This window comes from Hyla sarda, chromosome 1 (assembly GCF_029499605.1).
Source record: "Hyla sarda isolate aHylSar1 chromosome 1, aHylSar1.hap1, whole genome shotgun sequence".
Taxonomy (NCBI): Eukaryota; Metazoa; Chordata; class Amphibia; order Anura; family Hylidae; genus Hyla; species Hyla sarda.
The window spans coordinates 308565857-308582094 of record NC_079189.1 but is presented as its reverse complement, the minus strand read 5'-3'; the positions used below and the strand labels follow the sequence as shown (position 1 = coordinate 308582094).

At 48.8% G+C, this 16238-nt stretch overlaps 1 protein-coding gene and 1 long non-coding RNA gene across 2 annotated transcripts in view; one reads left to right on the top strand and one right to left on the bottom strand.

Annotated features, from left to right (window-relative positions):
- LOC130271282 (uncharacterized) overlaps window positions 1-10116 on the top strand; it is a 39726-nt gene extending 29610 nt beyond the window's left edge. The window contains exon 5 of the long non-coding RNA XR_008843562.1: window positions 9961-10116. This is a non-coding gene — a long non-coding RNA (uncharacterized LOC130271282). The remainder of the gene's footprint in view (window positions 1-9960) is intronic.
- TRABD2A (TraB domain containing 2A) overlaps window positions 1-16238 on the bottom strand; it is a 157199-nt gene that overhangs the window by 114019 nt on the left and 26942 nt on the right. The window lies entirely within an intron of this gene.

Genomic DNA, 16238 nt, shown 5'->3' with positions numbered 1-16238 from the left:
GTGATGCTACAGCAGCTACTACCACAGCTTCAGCAATCATCTCCTCCGCCAGCTCCTGCACCTCCTCCGCAGCAAGTGGCCGCCTCAGGCCTACGACTATCCTTGCCGGATAAATTTGATGGGGACTCTAAGTTTTGCCGTGGCTTTCTTTCACAATGTTCCCTGCACTTGGAGATGATGTCGGACCAGTTTCCTACTGAAAGGTCTAAGGTGGCTTTCGTAATCAGCCTTCTGTCTGGAAAAGCTCTGTCATGGGCCACACCGCTCTGGGACCGCAATGACCCTGTCACTGCCTCTGTACACTCCTTCTTCTCGGAATTTCGTAGTGTCTTTGAGGAACCTGCCCGAGCCTCTTCTGCTGAGACTGCCCTGTTGAACCTGGTCCAGGGTAATTCTTCCGTTGGCGAGTACGCCGTACAATTCCGTACTCTTGCTTCAGAACTATCCTGGAATAATGAGGCCCTCTGCGCGACCTTTAAAAAAGGCCTATCCAGCAACATTAAAGATGTTCTGGCCGCACGAGAAATCCCTGCTAATCTACATGAACTCATTCATCTTGCCACTCGCATTGACATGCGTTTTTCCGAAAGGCGTCAGGAGCTCCGCCAGGATATGGACTTTGTTCGCACGAGGCGTTTTTTCTCCCCGGCTCCTCTCTCCTCTGGTCCTCTGCAATCCGTTCCTGTGCCTCCCGCCGTGGAGGCTATGCAAGTTGACCGGTCTCGCCTGACACCTCAAGAGAGGACACGACGCCGCATGGAGAATCTCTGCCTGTACTGTGCCAGTACCGAACACTTCCTGAAGGATTGTCCTATCCGTCCTCCCCGCCTGGAAAGACGTACGCTGACTCCGCACAAAGGTGAAACAGTCCTTGAAGTCAACTCCGCTTCTCCACGTCTTACTGTGCCTGTGCGGATATCTGCCTCTACCTTCTCCTTCTCCACTAAGGCCTTCTTGGACTCCGGATCTGCAGGAAACTTTATTTTGGCCTCTCTCATCAACAGGTTCAACATCCCAGTGACCAGTCTCGCCAGACCTCTCTACATCAATTGCGTTAACAATGAAAGATTGGACTGTGCCGTGCGTTACCGCACGGAACCCCTCCTAATGTGCATTGGACCTCACCACGAAAAAATTGAGTTTTTGGTCCTCTCCAATTGCACTTCCGAAATTCTCCTTGGACTACCCTGGCTTCAACACCATTCCCCAACCCTGGATTGGTCCACTGGGGAGATCAAGAGTTGGGGCCCCTCTTGTTCCAAGGACTGTCTTAAACCGGTTCCCAGTACTCCTTGCCGTGACCCTGTGGTTTCCCCTGTAACCGGTCTCCCTAAGGCCTATATGGACTTTGCGGATGTTTTTTGCAAAAAACAAGCTGAGACTTTACCTCCTCACAGGCCTTATGACTGTCCTATTGACCTCCTCCCGGGCACTACTCCACCCCGGGGCAGAATTTATCCTCTCTCTGTCCCAGAGACTCTTGCTATGTCTGAGTATATCCAGGAAAATTTAAAGAAGGGCTTTATCCGCAAATCCTCCTCTCCTGCCGGAGCCGGATTTTTCTTTGTGTCCAAAAAAGATGGCTCCCTACGTCCTTGCATTGACTACCGCGGTCTTAATAAAATCACTGTAAAAAACCGCTACCCCCTACCTCTCATCTCTGAACTCTTTGATCGCCTCCAAGGTGCCCACATCTTTACCAAACTGGACTTAAGAGGTGCCTATAATCTCATCCGCATCAGAGAGGGGGATGAATGGAAAACGGCATTTAACACTAGAGATGGACACTTTGAGTATCTGGTCATGCCCTTTGGCCTGTGCAACGCCCCTGCCGTCTTCCAAGACTTTGTTAATGAAATTTTTCGTGATCTCTTATATTCCTGTGTTGTTGTATATCTGGACGATATCCTGATTTTTTCTGCCAACTTAGAAGAACACCGCCAGCATGTCCACATGGTTCTTCAGAGACTTCGTGACAATCAACTTTATGCCAAAATGGAGAAATGTCTGTTTGAATGTCAATCTCTTCCTTTCCTAGGATACTTGGTCTCTGGCCAGGGACTACAAATGGATCCAGATAAACTCTCTGCCGTCTTAGATTGGCCACGCCCCTCCGGACTCCGTGCTATCCAACGTTTTTTGGGGTTCGCCAATTATTACAGACAATTTATTCCACATTTTTCCACCATTGTGGCTCCTATTGTGGCTTTAACCAAAAAGAATGCCAATCCTAAGTCATGGCCTCCTCAAGCGGAAGACGCCTTTAAACAGCTCAAGCCTGCCTTTTCTTCGGCTCCCGTGCTCTCCAGACCTGACCCATCTAAACCCTTCCTATTGGAGGTTGATGCCTCCTCTGTAGGAGCTGGAGCGGTCCTTCTACAAAAAAATTCTTCCGGGCATGCTGTTACTTGTGGTTTTTTTTCTAGGACCTTCTCTCCGGCTGAGAGGAACTACTCCATCGGGGACCGAGAGCTTCTAGCCATTAAATTAGCACTTGAGGAATGGAGGCATCTGTTGGAGGGATCAAGATTTCCCGTTATTATTTACACCGATCACAAGAACCTCTCCTGGCTGAATCCTCGCCAGGCCAGGTGGTCTCTGTTCTTTGCCCGATTTAATTTTGAAATTCACTTTCGGCCTGCCGATAAGAACATTAGGGCCGATGCTCTCTCTCGTTCCTCGGATGCCTCGGAAGTAGAGCTCTCTCCGCAACACATCATTCCCCCTGACTGCCTGATCTCCACTTCTCCAGCCTCCATCAGGCAAACTCCTCCAGGGAAGACCTTCGTTTCTCCACGCCAACGCCTCGGAATCCTCAAATGGGGTCACTCCTCCCATCTCGCAGGTCATGCGGGTATCAAGAAATCCGTGCAACTCATCTCTCGTTTCTATTGGTGGCCGACTCTGGAGACGGATGTTGTGGATTTTGTGCGAGCCTGCACTGTCTGTGCCAGGGATAAGACTCCTCGCCAGAAGCCCGCTGGCCTTCTTCATCCTCTGCCTTTCCCCGAACAGCCTTGGTCTCTGATTGGTATGGACTTTATTACAGACTTACCTCCATCCCGTGGCAACACTGTTGTTTGGGTGGTCGTTGATCGATTCTCCAAGATGGCACATTTCATCCCTCTTCCTGGTCTTCCTTCAGCGCCTCAGTTGGCAAAACAATTTTTTGTACACATTTTTCGTCTTCACGGCTTGCCCATGCAGATTGTCTCGGATAGAGGCGTCCAATTCGTGTCAAAATTCTGGAGGGCTCTCTGTAAACAACTCAAGATTAAATTAAACTTTTCCTCTGCATATCACCCTCAATCCAATGGGCAAGTGGAAAGAATTAACCAGGTCCTGGGTGATTATTTACGCCATTTTGTTTCCTCCCGCCAGGATGACTGGGCAGATCTTCTACCATGGGCCGAATTCTCGTATAACTTCAGAGTCTCTGAATCTTCCTCCAAATCCCCATTTTTCGTGGTGTACGGCCGTCACCCTCTTCCCCCCCTCCCTACTCCCTTGCCCTCTGGTTTGCCCGCTGTAGATGAAGTGACTCGTGATCTTTCCACCATATGGAAAGAGACCCAAAATTCTCTTTTACAGGCTTCATCTCGCATGAAAAAGTTTGCCGATATGAAAAGAAGAGCTCCCCCCATTTTTGCTCCCGGAGACAAGGTATGGCTCTCCGCTAAATATGTCCGCTTTCGTGTCCCCAGTTACAAACTGGGACCACGCTATCTTGGTCCTTTCAAAGTCTTGTGCCAAATTAATCCTGTCTCTTACAAACTTCTTCTTCCTCCTTCTCTTCGTATTCCTAATGCCTTTCATGTCTCTCTTCTTAAACCACTCATCATCAACCGTTTCTCTCCCAAGTTAGTTTCTCCCACTCCTGTCTCCGGTTCTTCTGACGTCTTCTCAGTGAAAGAGATACTGGCCTCCAAGACGGTCAGAGGAAAAAGGTTCTTTTTGGTGGATTGGGAGGGCTGTGGACCTGAAGAGAGATCCTGGGAACCTGAGGACAACATTCTAGACAAAAGTCTGCTCCTCAGGTTCCCAGGCTCTAAGAAGAGGGGGAGACCCAAGGGGGGGGGTACTGTTACGCCGAGCGCTCCGGGTCCCCGCTCCTCCCCGGAGCGCTCGCTTCACTCTCGCTACCGCAGCGCTCCGGGCAGCTCCACTGACCCGGTGCGCTGCGATACCGTCTCCAGCCGGGATGCGATTCGCGATGCGGGTGGCGCCCGCTCGCGATGCGCATCCCGGCTCCCGTACCTGACTCGCTCTCCGTCTGTCCTGTCCCGGCGCGCGCGGCCCCGCTCCCTAGGGCGCGGGCGCGCCGGGTCTCTGCGATTTAAAGGTCCACTGCGCCGCTGATTGGCGCAGTGGTTCCAATTAGTGTGTTCACCTGTGCACTCCCTATTTATACCTCACTTCCCCTTCACTCCCTCGCCGGATCATGTTGCCATTGTGCCAGTGAAAGCGTTCCTTTGTGTTTTCCTAGCCTGTGTTCCAGACCTTCTGCCGTTGCCCCTGACTACGATCCTTGCTGCCTGCCCCGACCTTCTGCTACGTCCGACCTTGCTTCTGTCTACTCCCTTGTACCGCGCCTATCTTCAGCAGCCAGAGAGGTTGAGCCGTTGCTAGTGGATACGACCTGGTCACTACCGCCGCAGCAAGACCATCCCGCTTTGCGGCGGGCTCTGGTGAAAACCAGTAGTGACTTATGTTACGCCTAGCGCTCCGGGTCCCCGCTCCTCCCCGGAGCGCTCACGGCGTCTTTCTCCCTGCAGCTCCCCGGTCAGTCCCGCTGACCGGGAGCGCTGCACTGTCATGGCCGTTGGGGACGCGATTCGCACAGTGGGACGCGCCCGCTCGCGAATCGCGTCCCAGGTCACTTACCCGTTCCCGTCCCCTGCTGTCATGTGCTGGCGCGCGCGGCTCCGCTCTCTAGGGCGCGCGCGCGCCAGCTCCCTGGGTCTTAAAGGGCCAGTGCACCAATGATTGGTGCCTGGCCCAATTTGCTTAATTGGCTTCCACCTGGTCCCTGACTATATCTAACCTCCTCCCATGCACTCCCTTGCCGGATCTTGTTGCCCTTGTGCCTAGTGAAAGCGTATTGTGTGTCTAAAGCCTGTGTACCAGAACTTCTGCTATCCACCCTGACTACGAACCTTGCCGCCTGCCCCCGACCTTCTGCTACGTCCGACCTTGCTTCTGTCTACTCCCTTGTACCTCGCCTATCATCAGCAGTCAGAGAGGTGACCCGTTGCTAGTGGATACGACCTGGTCACTACCGCCGCAGCAAGACCATCCCGCTTTGCGGCGGGCTCTGGTGAAAACCAGTAGTGACTTAGAACCGGTCCACTAGCGCGGTCCTCGCCAATCCCTCTCTGGCACAGAGGATCCACTACCTGCCAGCCGGCATCGTGACAGTAGATCCGGCCATGGATCCCGCTGACGTCCCTCTGCCTTATATCTCTGATATCACCACGGTGGTCGCCCAGCAATCCCGACAGATCGCCCATCTAACCCACCAGCTGTCGGAAGTATTCACCATTGTGCAGCAACTTCAGTCGCAACTTCAGCAGCAATCATCTCCTCCGCCAGCTCCTGCACCCCTTCCGCAGCGAGTGGCCACTCCTAGCCTCCGCCTGTCCTTGCCGGACAAATTTAATGGGGACTCTAAGTTTTGCCGTGGCTTCCTTTCGCAATGTTCTCTGCACTTGGAGATGATGTCGGACCAGTTTCCTACTGAAAGGTCTAAGGTGGCTTTCGTAGTCAGCCTTCTGTCTGGAAAAGCTCTGTCATGGGCCACACCGCTCTGGGACCGCAATGACCCCGTCACTGCCTCTGTACACTCCTTCTTCTCGGAAATTCGAAGTGTCTTTGAGGAACCTGCCCGAGCCTCTTCTGCTGAGACTGCCCTGCTGAACCTGGTCCAGGGTAATTCTTCCGTTGGCGAGTACGCCATACAATTCCGTACTCTTGCTTCTGAACTTTCCTGGAATAATGAGGCCCTCTGCGCGACCTTTAAAAAAGGCCTATCCAGCAACATTAAAGATGTTCTGGCCGCACGAGAAACTCCTGCTAATCTACATGAACTCATTCATCTTGCCACTCGCATTGACATGCGTTTTTCTGAGAGACATCAAGAGCTCCGCCAGGAAAAAGACTTAGATCTCTGGACACCTCTCCCACAGTCTCCACTGCAATCTGCGCCTAGGCCTCCCGCCGAGGAAGCCATGCAAGTGGATCGGTCTCGCCTGACCCTGGAAGAGAGGAATCGCCGTAAGGAAGAGAATCTTTGTCTGTACTGTGCCAGTACCGAACATTTTTTGGTGGATTGCCCTATCCGTCCTCCACGTCTGGGAAACGCACGCTCGCACCCAGCTCTCGTGGGTGTGGCGTCTCTGGATGCTAAGTCGGCTTCTCCACGTCTCACGGTGCCTGTACGGATTTCTACTTCAGCCAGCTCTTCCCTCTCAGCCGTGGCCTGCCTGGACTCTGGTGCTTCTGGGAATTTTATTCGGGAGTCCTTGGTGAATAAATTCCGCATTCCGGTGACCCGTCTTGTCAAGCCACTCCACATTTCTGCGGTCAACGGAGCCAGGTTGGATTGCACCGTGCGTTACCGCACGGAGCCCCTCCTAATGTGCATCGGACCTCATCACGAGAAAATTGAATTTTTTGTCCTTCCCAATTGCACTTCCGAAGTTCTCCTTGGACTACCCTGGCTTCTACACCATTCCCCAACCCTGGACTGGTCCACTGGGGGGATCAAGATTTGGGGTCCCTCTTGTTCCAAGGACTGCCTTAAACCAGTTCCCAGTACTCCCTGCCGTGACCCTGTGGTTCCTCCTGTATCCGGTCCCCCTAAAGTCGTTAGGGACTCTGCCTGCCACAGAAAATGCCTCTCCCCCCCTCCCAGTCCCTTCAGGCAAGCCTCTGTGTCCCCTCATGGCTCCCGTCCTTGTGTCCCCCTGCCCCGTGCCAAGCTTCACCCTCTGCCCTCCCTCCCCATTCCTACTCCTGCTGTACTGCCTGCCATTGAGGAAACCATCCATTCCTTCCCGGTGTCCTCATCCCAGGGGAGGCAGTCACCGGACAAAAAAAAGGGGAGACCTAAGGGGGGGGGTACTGTTACGCCTAGCGCTCCGGGTCCCCGCTCCTCCCCGGAGCGCTCACGGCGTCTTTCTCCCTGCAGCTCCCCGGTCAGTCCCGCTGACCGGGAGCGCTGCACTGTCATGGCCGTTGGGGACGCGATTCGCACAGTGGGACGCGCCCGCTCGCGAATCGCGTCCCAGGTCACTTACCCGTTCCCGTCCCCTGCTGTCATGTGCTGGCGCGCGCGGCTCCGCTCTCTAGGGCGCGCGCGCGCCAGCTCCCTGGGACTTAAAGGGCCAGTGCACCAATGATTGGTGCCTGGCCCAATTTGCTTAATTGGCTTCCACCTGGTCCCTGACTATATCTAACCTCCTCCCATGCACTCCCTTGCCGGATCTTGTTGCCCTTGTGCCTAGTGAAAGCGTATTGTGTGTCTAAAGCCTGTGTACCAGAACTTCTGCTATCCACCCTGACTACGAACCTTGCCGCCTGCCCCCGACCTTCTGCTACGTCCGACCTTGCTTCTGTCTACTCCCTTGTACCTCGCCTATCATCAGCAGTCAGAGAGGTGACCCGTTGCTAGTGGATACGACCTGGTCACTACCGCCGCAGCAAGACCATCCCGCTTTGCGGCGGGCTCTGGTGAAAACCAGTAGTGACTTAGAACCGGTCCACTAGCGCGGTCCTCGCCAATCCCTCTCTGGCACAGAGGATCCACTACCTGCCAGCCGGCATCGTGACAACTTAGAACCGGTCCACTAGCACGGTCCACGCCAATCCCTCTCTGGCACAGAGGATCCACCTCCTGCCAGCCGGCATCGTGACACATATACATGCAGGAAATGGACCATAGTTGCTTGTTGATTACATTTGGATCATTAAAGTGAATGGGCCACTTCCAGGACACTGCAGTATAAGTTGACATACATTTTTGACAGAATGCTAATGTTTACCCTGAGAGTAAGGTTCAATTGGTGAACACAGTGAGATGGGCACAGAGCAAAGGAGATGGGATAATCAGAGCATGAGAGATACAGACAGAGCAGAGGCATGGACAGATGGGCACATAGCTGGTGGGTAGATGGGGACAACAGCAGGCATGGTGAGATTGGCACAGACATAAGTTGGTTAAGGGTGGTAGGTAGAGTCAGACAATCGTGGTGGGGTAGGAGTCGGATAGCAGACTGACAGTCACATGCAACTCTATTTTTAAGGCTGAAATTAACAATAAATTGAAACAAAGTTAATGAGAACTACAACTGCAACCAAAAGTATCTAATAACTGCAAAATGCTGTTTGGAAATACTAAATGGTCCTAAAGAGATACATTTTCTACATGTGGATGTCTGTCTAGACCTTAAAATCTTTAAAGCAGCTGCTACAGTAGAGGAATATCACATTACTGCAAGTGTGTCTATAACAACCAGTTTGGTGCATAAATAGAAAGGGATCTAGTATATAACCTTTCATAAATAAATTTTTATGGAAAATATAACGTCACTGAAGCCAAATACTGTGGTTTTCATTGCATTATAAGTTTAATTCCATATGTTCTACTGAAAAAAAGTATAGAATAATAGTGTGACGAGAAGTCTTGACTGCAAAATCAGCATTTTCATCTATTGCACCATAAAGTGCCTGCGGCGTGACAGGTTCGATATTAAAAACTAGCAAAGCTGATAAAAAAAGAAACATTGTGTTCTTTAATTTAAGTCCGATAGCCTTTAAACATCCTAATGTTTTATATATAAGCACTTCTCTCTATTTATTCTGTATTACCTGAACACTTGCCAGTTTAATGTCTATACTTTTTAGTGTATTGTGGTCTTATCATAGGTTTCTCTCGTATACAAAGAAAACACAGTTACATAAGGTCTTAATATTTGATCAAGGTTCTTACTACAGGTGTCAGAAACAATAAATCTTTGTGGCATGTTAATAAGTCCCTTGTATGCATAGGGAATACAATTGGATTGAATTAGAGTTATTTATAATTTCAAACACAAACCCGAAGATGACTTTAGAGTTGAGTGCTTTTGTAGCTATGTTGGAAGCTATTCACAGGACCTCAAGGGACTCTCCCCTGATGGTTTTATGCAGCATTAGCATTCTCCAGCCCTCATAGTCTATTTCACTCTTTAATGTCCTGAGCATTATTTTTTTTCTTCCTCTTATTGCTTTCCTTATAGACCGGAACACTTGAAATGTGGTCTCATTTATTTAAGCATTTTGTACTCTTCATATTGGTCACTTAAAAGTATTTTGTATACTACATCTGTGTGCAGAACTTTTGTGCATGTGTTGAAAATATACAGTAGCTTTAGGTTTATGTTCAATACTTTGTGCAGGACGTGCATGAATAAAACTAAGCAGAAATAAAAGTGATGCACACTTGTCGCATGCACTTCAGTTTTTTTTAATTGTCTTAGAATAGGAATAGCAGAGGGAGAGAATTAATTCCAGACATTAGTTGCATTTTTTTTTGTTTACGATTTGCAAAAAAAACAAACAATAAATGCTTAAAAAAAAAAAAAATCCTTGTTCCCTGGCAGAGGACAGACAGAATGCATTACAAATCTAAAGAAGTTATAGAGTCACGCCACTTACACTTCCAGTAAATTCCATATACTATGAGGTTGTAATGGTAGCCCTTCATACTGTTATATGTGGATATGATTTAAAGGGGTACTCTGCCGAAAAGCATGTTATTCCCTATCCAAGGATAGGGGATAAGATATCTGATCGCGGGGGTCCCAGTGCTGGCACGGAATAACCCTTTGAAGGGGTTTTCCAGGTGAATGTAAAAGTTAGGTTGATGCCTACCATATACAGTAAATTCATAGAAAAACAAACATTCTGCTTCCCACACAGCCCCGGGATTGGGACGTCATCAGAAGGAGGAAGAGCAGCACAGAAGTGAGAACCAGGAGATCTGACAGCGGGACCCGTTTTATCTCTATAGTCCTCTCCAGGGCTGAGAAATGTGCCTTTTTGTTCTTTGCAAATGTCATCCCTAGCAGAGCAAGAGCCCAGGTAAGCCCAGACCATGTAGTTTTTTTAGTGGCTGTCAGTCAAATAGGGTAGGCAAATGCAAGTGGGCTGTGGAGTGGTGATAAAGAGGACATGGGCTAGACATAACTGGGCTCCTGCTATGTAAGGGACAGCCTCTGGGGACTTGAGCCTCATTTTGATATTAAGAAAAAGTCTTATATCTGAAATTTGTTTGACTAGCCCTATCTAGACATGTGTTATTTACACCCATGTCTTTTGTTGAAGGGTCCACATGAACCCCTTCCCATTACAGGATGTAAGGGTACGTCCTGGGAAGGGGGAACTGGCATTGTGACGTTATCCCACTCTGTACCGTGCATCCCCCGACTGGAATCGTCAGATAGGGGCTTCGGCTAATAGCATACAGTTGATCAACTTTGATCCAGTCACTATGTGTGGGTCAGTTGGTGGAGGTTGCTGATCAGGACCACTAGAAGTAACCGCAGGGCCCAATCAGAAGACCCATCAGCTCTTTGAATTTATCTGTTTTAGTAAACACTTTGGCAGGCATATTCAAAAGTTGATGTATTTTTCTGCACGTTTTTTCTTTTACGTTAACTATTAATTTACTTGGGATTCTCAACCCCTCCCCTTTTCTTGAATATATGGTAAAAAAAAAATTGTGCCATCTTTTAAATTTTTCGCGACAAATAGCTAAAATTCTTTTTTTTTGAGCTATGCACCAAAATTGAAAACCGGGAGAAAACAGGCAGGCCAAGTTATATCTGAGGAAGGAAAAACGAAAATGCAAATATAAAAATGGCCTGGTCTTTAATGTCATTTATATGGGTATGTAGGTGAAAAAATAAAAGCTTTAGGACTTTAAATGAGTGCTACAAAAAAGAATAATGTACAATTAATAAAAAAAAAATTATAATTGGTCCTTAAGTGCTAAATTATATGAGTACTTAAGGGGTTAAACTGCTTTTAATAGTTATATACAACTATATATTGTTTGTCTAGGCTTTTAGTTAAAAAACCGAGCAAGTTTGTTTAGAGTTGAATTATAAAGACATTGTAATATGACAGTATCTGGCATGCAACCCAGGCAAAAAGATAACTAAGTAGAATATAACAACAAAATAAACAAACCATACAAGCCTCGAGTAATAGAAAATAATGAAAAAAACAGTCCCCCAATTAAAATACTAATACAAAGACATAGGGCCTCATTTACTAAGAGTGTCATGTTTTTACTAGTGGGAAAAGTTGTTTCAGACTTGCAGGATTCCTCTCTATTTACTACTGGGAAATGTCCGGAACATTTTCTGACCAGCTTTTTCTAGGTAGAAATTTCCAGCCATTTATCCACAGGATTTTCTGTGAATTCAATAGTAAAAAGGTCGTGTTGTGAAACCACGCCCCCTTTTGAGTTGACCACACCCCCTTTGCAACAGACCACGCCCCCTTTTTGGCTTTTCACACTGCAATGTCGGGTTTGTCTGATTTTCCCGGCATACACTGTCGCAGACATGTAGCAGACACACTGCACCAAAATAACCCGACAAAAACTGGTCGGTTTCAGCTTAGACCCCTTTCACATTATAAAATTCATCCGTTAGAAAAGCTTGAAAACGGATGTTAAACGTCCGTTACAAAATCCCATTCAAGTCTATGGGTTTTTTGATTAACCGTTATGACCCGTTATGGTCCGTCATGAATAACTGACATTAGTTGTGACAGAGGAAAAAATGGAATATGCACAAATTTTTCTTCCGTCACAGGAAACGGGTAAATTAAGGGCTGTTATTTTTAACATTGAAGTCTATGGCAAACGGATGAGCCTTTATGTCATCCGTTTGCACCTGATTTATAATATCCATTATTACTTCTGAGCATGCTCAGAAGAGGTGACATCAGCAGACTCCTACAGTGCTGAGGGACTGCTACTACTCTCATCATAAAACAGACTTGTTTCCATGATGGGAGTAGAAATTCCCCGGCTGCGGGAGTCTGCCGGTGGCTGGGGAGGCAACATTAGTGTTTGTACTACAATCCCCATCATGTAACAGACTCTGTTCCATGATGGGGGTTGTAGTACAGGGGCTGAGGGATTGATCGAACTGGGTCTCACTTCTGAGACCCGATGTGATTAGAAGTTATAAAGCAGGGAAGCGGGCAGCACGCTCCACTCCCCTGCGATGTTTGATGTATTTACTTTCATTTTTAAATTCCCTGCTATGAGCCCTGAATGGCCAGTACTGAGGAGTCATTCAGAGCTCCAGTCAGGGTTTTCAAATTGAAGTGCTGCGGTGGGGATAGATATATATAGATATATAGAATAGATAGATATATATAGATATATAGAATCGCTGGGGATGTGGAGGTGCTATATGTCTGGTTCCCACAGCGCTTATATATATATTGCCCCCCCACAGCGCATTTATATAGCGCATTTATATATGTTCCCCCTGCAGGGCATTTATATATGTTCCCCCCGCAGCGCATTTATATATGTTCCCCGTGCAGCGCATTTATATATGTTCCCCCCGCAGCGCTATCATAAGCCCTCGGCAGCGCTATGAATGAGAAGTATTCTACAGCAGCACATCTGGCCGGCACGATGTGCTGCTGAAAGAATACTTGTCATTCATAGCTCTGCAGCGGCATCTGTATATAGATGCGCTGCAGGGGTCAGACATATATCCATATGTCTGGCCCCCCACAGCGCTTCTATAATCAAATACCTTTGCAGCGCTATGAATGTGGATATATGTCTGACCCCTGCAGCGCATCTATATACAGATGCCACTGCAGTGCTATGAATGACAAGTATTCTTTCAGCAGTGCATCGCGCCAGCCAGATGCACTACTGTAGAATACGTTCCATTCATATCGCTGCCAGGGGCGTATGATAGAGCTGCGGGGGGGGGGGGGAACATATATAAATGCACTGTGGGGGAACATATAAAAATGCACTGCGGGGGGAACATATATATGAAGCACTGTGGGGGCCAGATATATTACCCCCCCCCCAGCGATTCTATATATCTTTCCCCAACACAGCGCTTCTATTTGAAAACCCCGCCGGGAGCCCTGAATGGCTCCTCAGTACCAGCCATTCAGGGCTTCAAAAGGGGAGTTTAAAAATTTGAGTAAAATACATCGTACATCGCAGTGGAGTGGAGCATGCTGCCCACTCCCCTGTTTAATAACTTCTAATCGCATTGGGCTCAGAAGTGAGACCCGGTGCGATCAATCCCTCAGCCCCTGTACTACAACCCAATCATGGAACAGAGTCTGTTCCATGATGGGGTTTGTAGTACAAACACTAATGTAGCCTCCCCAGCCACCGGCAGACTCCCGCAGCCGGGGAACTACTACTCCCATCATGGAAACAAGTCTGTTCCATGATGGGAGTAGTAGTAGTCCCAGCTGTGGTAGTCTGCAGGCAGAGGTGTTAAAATGAGGGATGTTATAATGGATGAATATGCCCGTTATTTTGACTGACATTATTCAGCCATTAGCAACAGTTATTTCATCCATTATTATACATCCGTTTTTACACAGAAAACAGATGTTTAATAATGTATGAATGCTCTTAGTGTGAAAGGATCCTTAGTAAATGAGGCCCATAGTGTACCTAAGATCAGGGCAATACAAAGAAGATATCCAGGGCTCCCAGACCTTTTGAAATCCCTCCACCCTGTCCTCATAGATATCCGAAAGCTTTTCAAAAAGTATAATTACATTAATGCATGCAATAAAAGCATCCCACAATAAATCAGGTTGTTTCCATCCGGAGGCAATATGGATCCTTGCAGCCAGTAACATAAAGTTGGACAGACGAAAAAGACGGAAAGACATACGGGATGGCTTATCACTTAACAAACAAAAGGAAGGTGTAAAGGGACAGGAAAACCCTGTAATAGCAAGTATGAGATCCACCACCCTCTTCCAAAATGCATGGACCACCGAGCAGTTCCACCAAGTGGGGGACATATCACCCATAGTGGGACACCCCCGGAAACAATAAGGAGATAAGGAAGGAAACATAACATGTAATCTAGCGGGGACATAATCAGGGCCGGATCATTATTGGCGCTTATGGAGCACCTGCTCTGGGCCCCGTGCCCGCAGGGGGCCCCATCACATTCGGGACATCCCTGCGGGCTGCTTAGTAGCGTATTGGGGCCTCCGATAGCCCGGCCGCGGCCACTTTAAAACAGTGACCAGCGGCGGCTCCTGTGGGCCCACCCCGGACTCCTCCTGCTTTTTCTATATTTCATATTTCCTTACCTGGCCGCGCTCGGCAGGCTCAGGTGATGCGTCGGGTCATGTGGGCTGTGACGAGTGACGTCTCCTGCGGCTCCTCTGCACAGTGTCAGGGACATCACTCATTTCCGGCAGCCGCGCCGCTACAGGGCACAGTTTTCTTCATTACACCCCTGCCAAGCGCGGCCAGGTAAGTAAATATGAAAAATAGAAAAAGCAGGAGGAGGGGGGGAGCAATGAGCGGGGGAGGATGATGAGGCAGAGGGGGGTAATGACGAGCAGGGGGGTAATGACGAGCAGAGGGGGTAATGACGAGCAGGGGGGGGTAATGACGAGCAGGGGGGGGTAATGACGAGCAGGGGGGGGGGGGGTAATGACGAGCGGGGGGTAATGACGAGCGGGGGGGGGGGGTAATGGCGAGCAGGGGGGGAATGACGAGCAGGGGGGGGAATGACGAGCAGGGGGTGGAATGATGAGCAGGGGGTGGAATGATGAGCAGGGGGGGGAATGATGAGCAGGGGGGGGAATGATGAGCAGGGGGGTAATGATGAGCAGGGAATGGGAATGATGAGCAAGGGGGTAATGATGAGCAGGGGGGTAATGATGAGCAGGGGCTGTAATGATGAGCAGGGGGGGATGATGAGCAGGGGGGAGTAATGATGAGCAGGGGGGGGTAATGATGAGCAGGGGGGTAATGATGAGCAGGGGGGTTATGATGAGGGGGGAATGATGAGCAGGGGGGAATGATGAGCAGGGGGGGAATGATGAGCAGGGGGGGAATGATGAGCAGGGGGGGGTAATGATGAGCAGGGGGGAAATGATGAGCAGGGGGGTAATGATGAGCAGGGGGGGATGATGAGTGGGGGGGGAATGATGAGCAGGGGTGGAATGATAAGCAGGGGGGTAATGATGAGCGGGGGATAATGATGAGCAGGGGTGGAATGATGAGCAGGGGTGGAACGATGAGCAGGGGTGGAATGATGAGCGTCGAACTTTACAGGGGAAGATGGAGCTGGGAAAAGACATGGCGTCTGGACCAGATGAAGAAGAAAAGGAAAGACAACAGAGAAGATGTCTCCTGTGAGTCATTTTATGTTTGTGTATTCTCCTGACTGTCCTATTAGGTCTCGCGTCACTTCTAAGTTTTGCAGTAATAATGGATGACACTGTATATGAGGCTCCAGCTGTTACAAAACTACAACACAACTCCTATAATGAATGAGGCTCTCCAGAAATAATGGAGGTTGTAGCTTTGCAAAGAGTGACCTGAACTAAAGTGATTTTAGACCATGCAGCCCGTTTTATTTTAACGGGGGCCTGACTCCTGTTCCACTCAGCTGAAGGGGAGGGGGACTGTCGGGGGTCATCATAATGAAGTGCTCCATCTTCCAGGCAGCCTTAATCTGGCCCTGGACATAATAAGTCCTATGTAAGATCTTCAGAGAAGTCTCCATAAGAGACACCTGCCAACTCCATTTATTCACAGCCTCACAGCAAACCTGCCATCGCTGCAAGGGCACTTCAAAGTGAAAATCCTCTTCCCATTTGAGCATGAATGGTAATTTTCGATCCTTAGGAGGGGCATTGAGGACCACATATAGATGGGACAACCAGCCCGAATGGAGGGGAGAGTATTGGGCAACATTCTCCAAAACAGTGGAAGAAATAGACAGTGTACCTGGAGCCAAGGAGCAAAGAAAAGAGAAAACCTGGTGGAAACGAAACAGTTCAGAGTGTGGAGGATGGTGAGTATTCCGAAAATCCTCTTGAGACATCAGGCATTTCCGAACTAGAAAATCTAGACGTTTCTCCGTCCACCAGAAGAAATTAGAAGAGAGGAGACCTGGAGTGAAAGCAGAATTTAAGAGCAAAGGAGTAAGAGG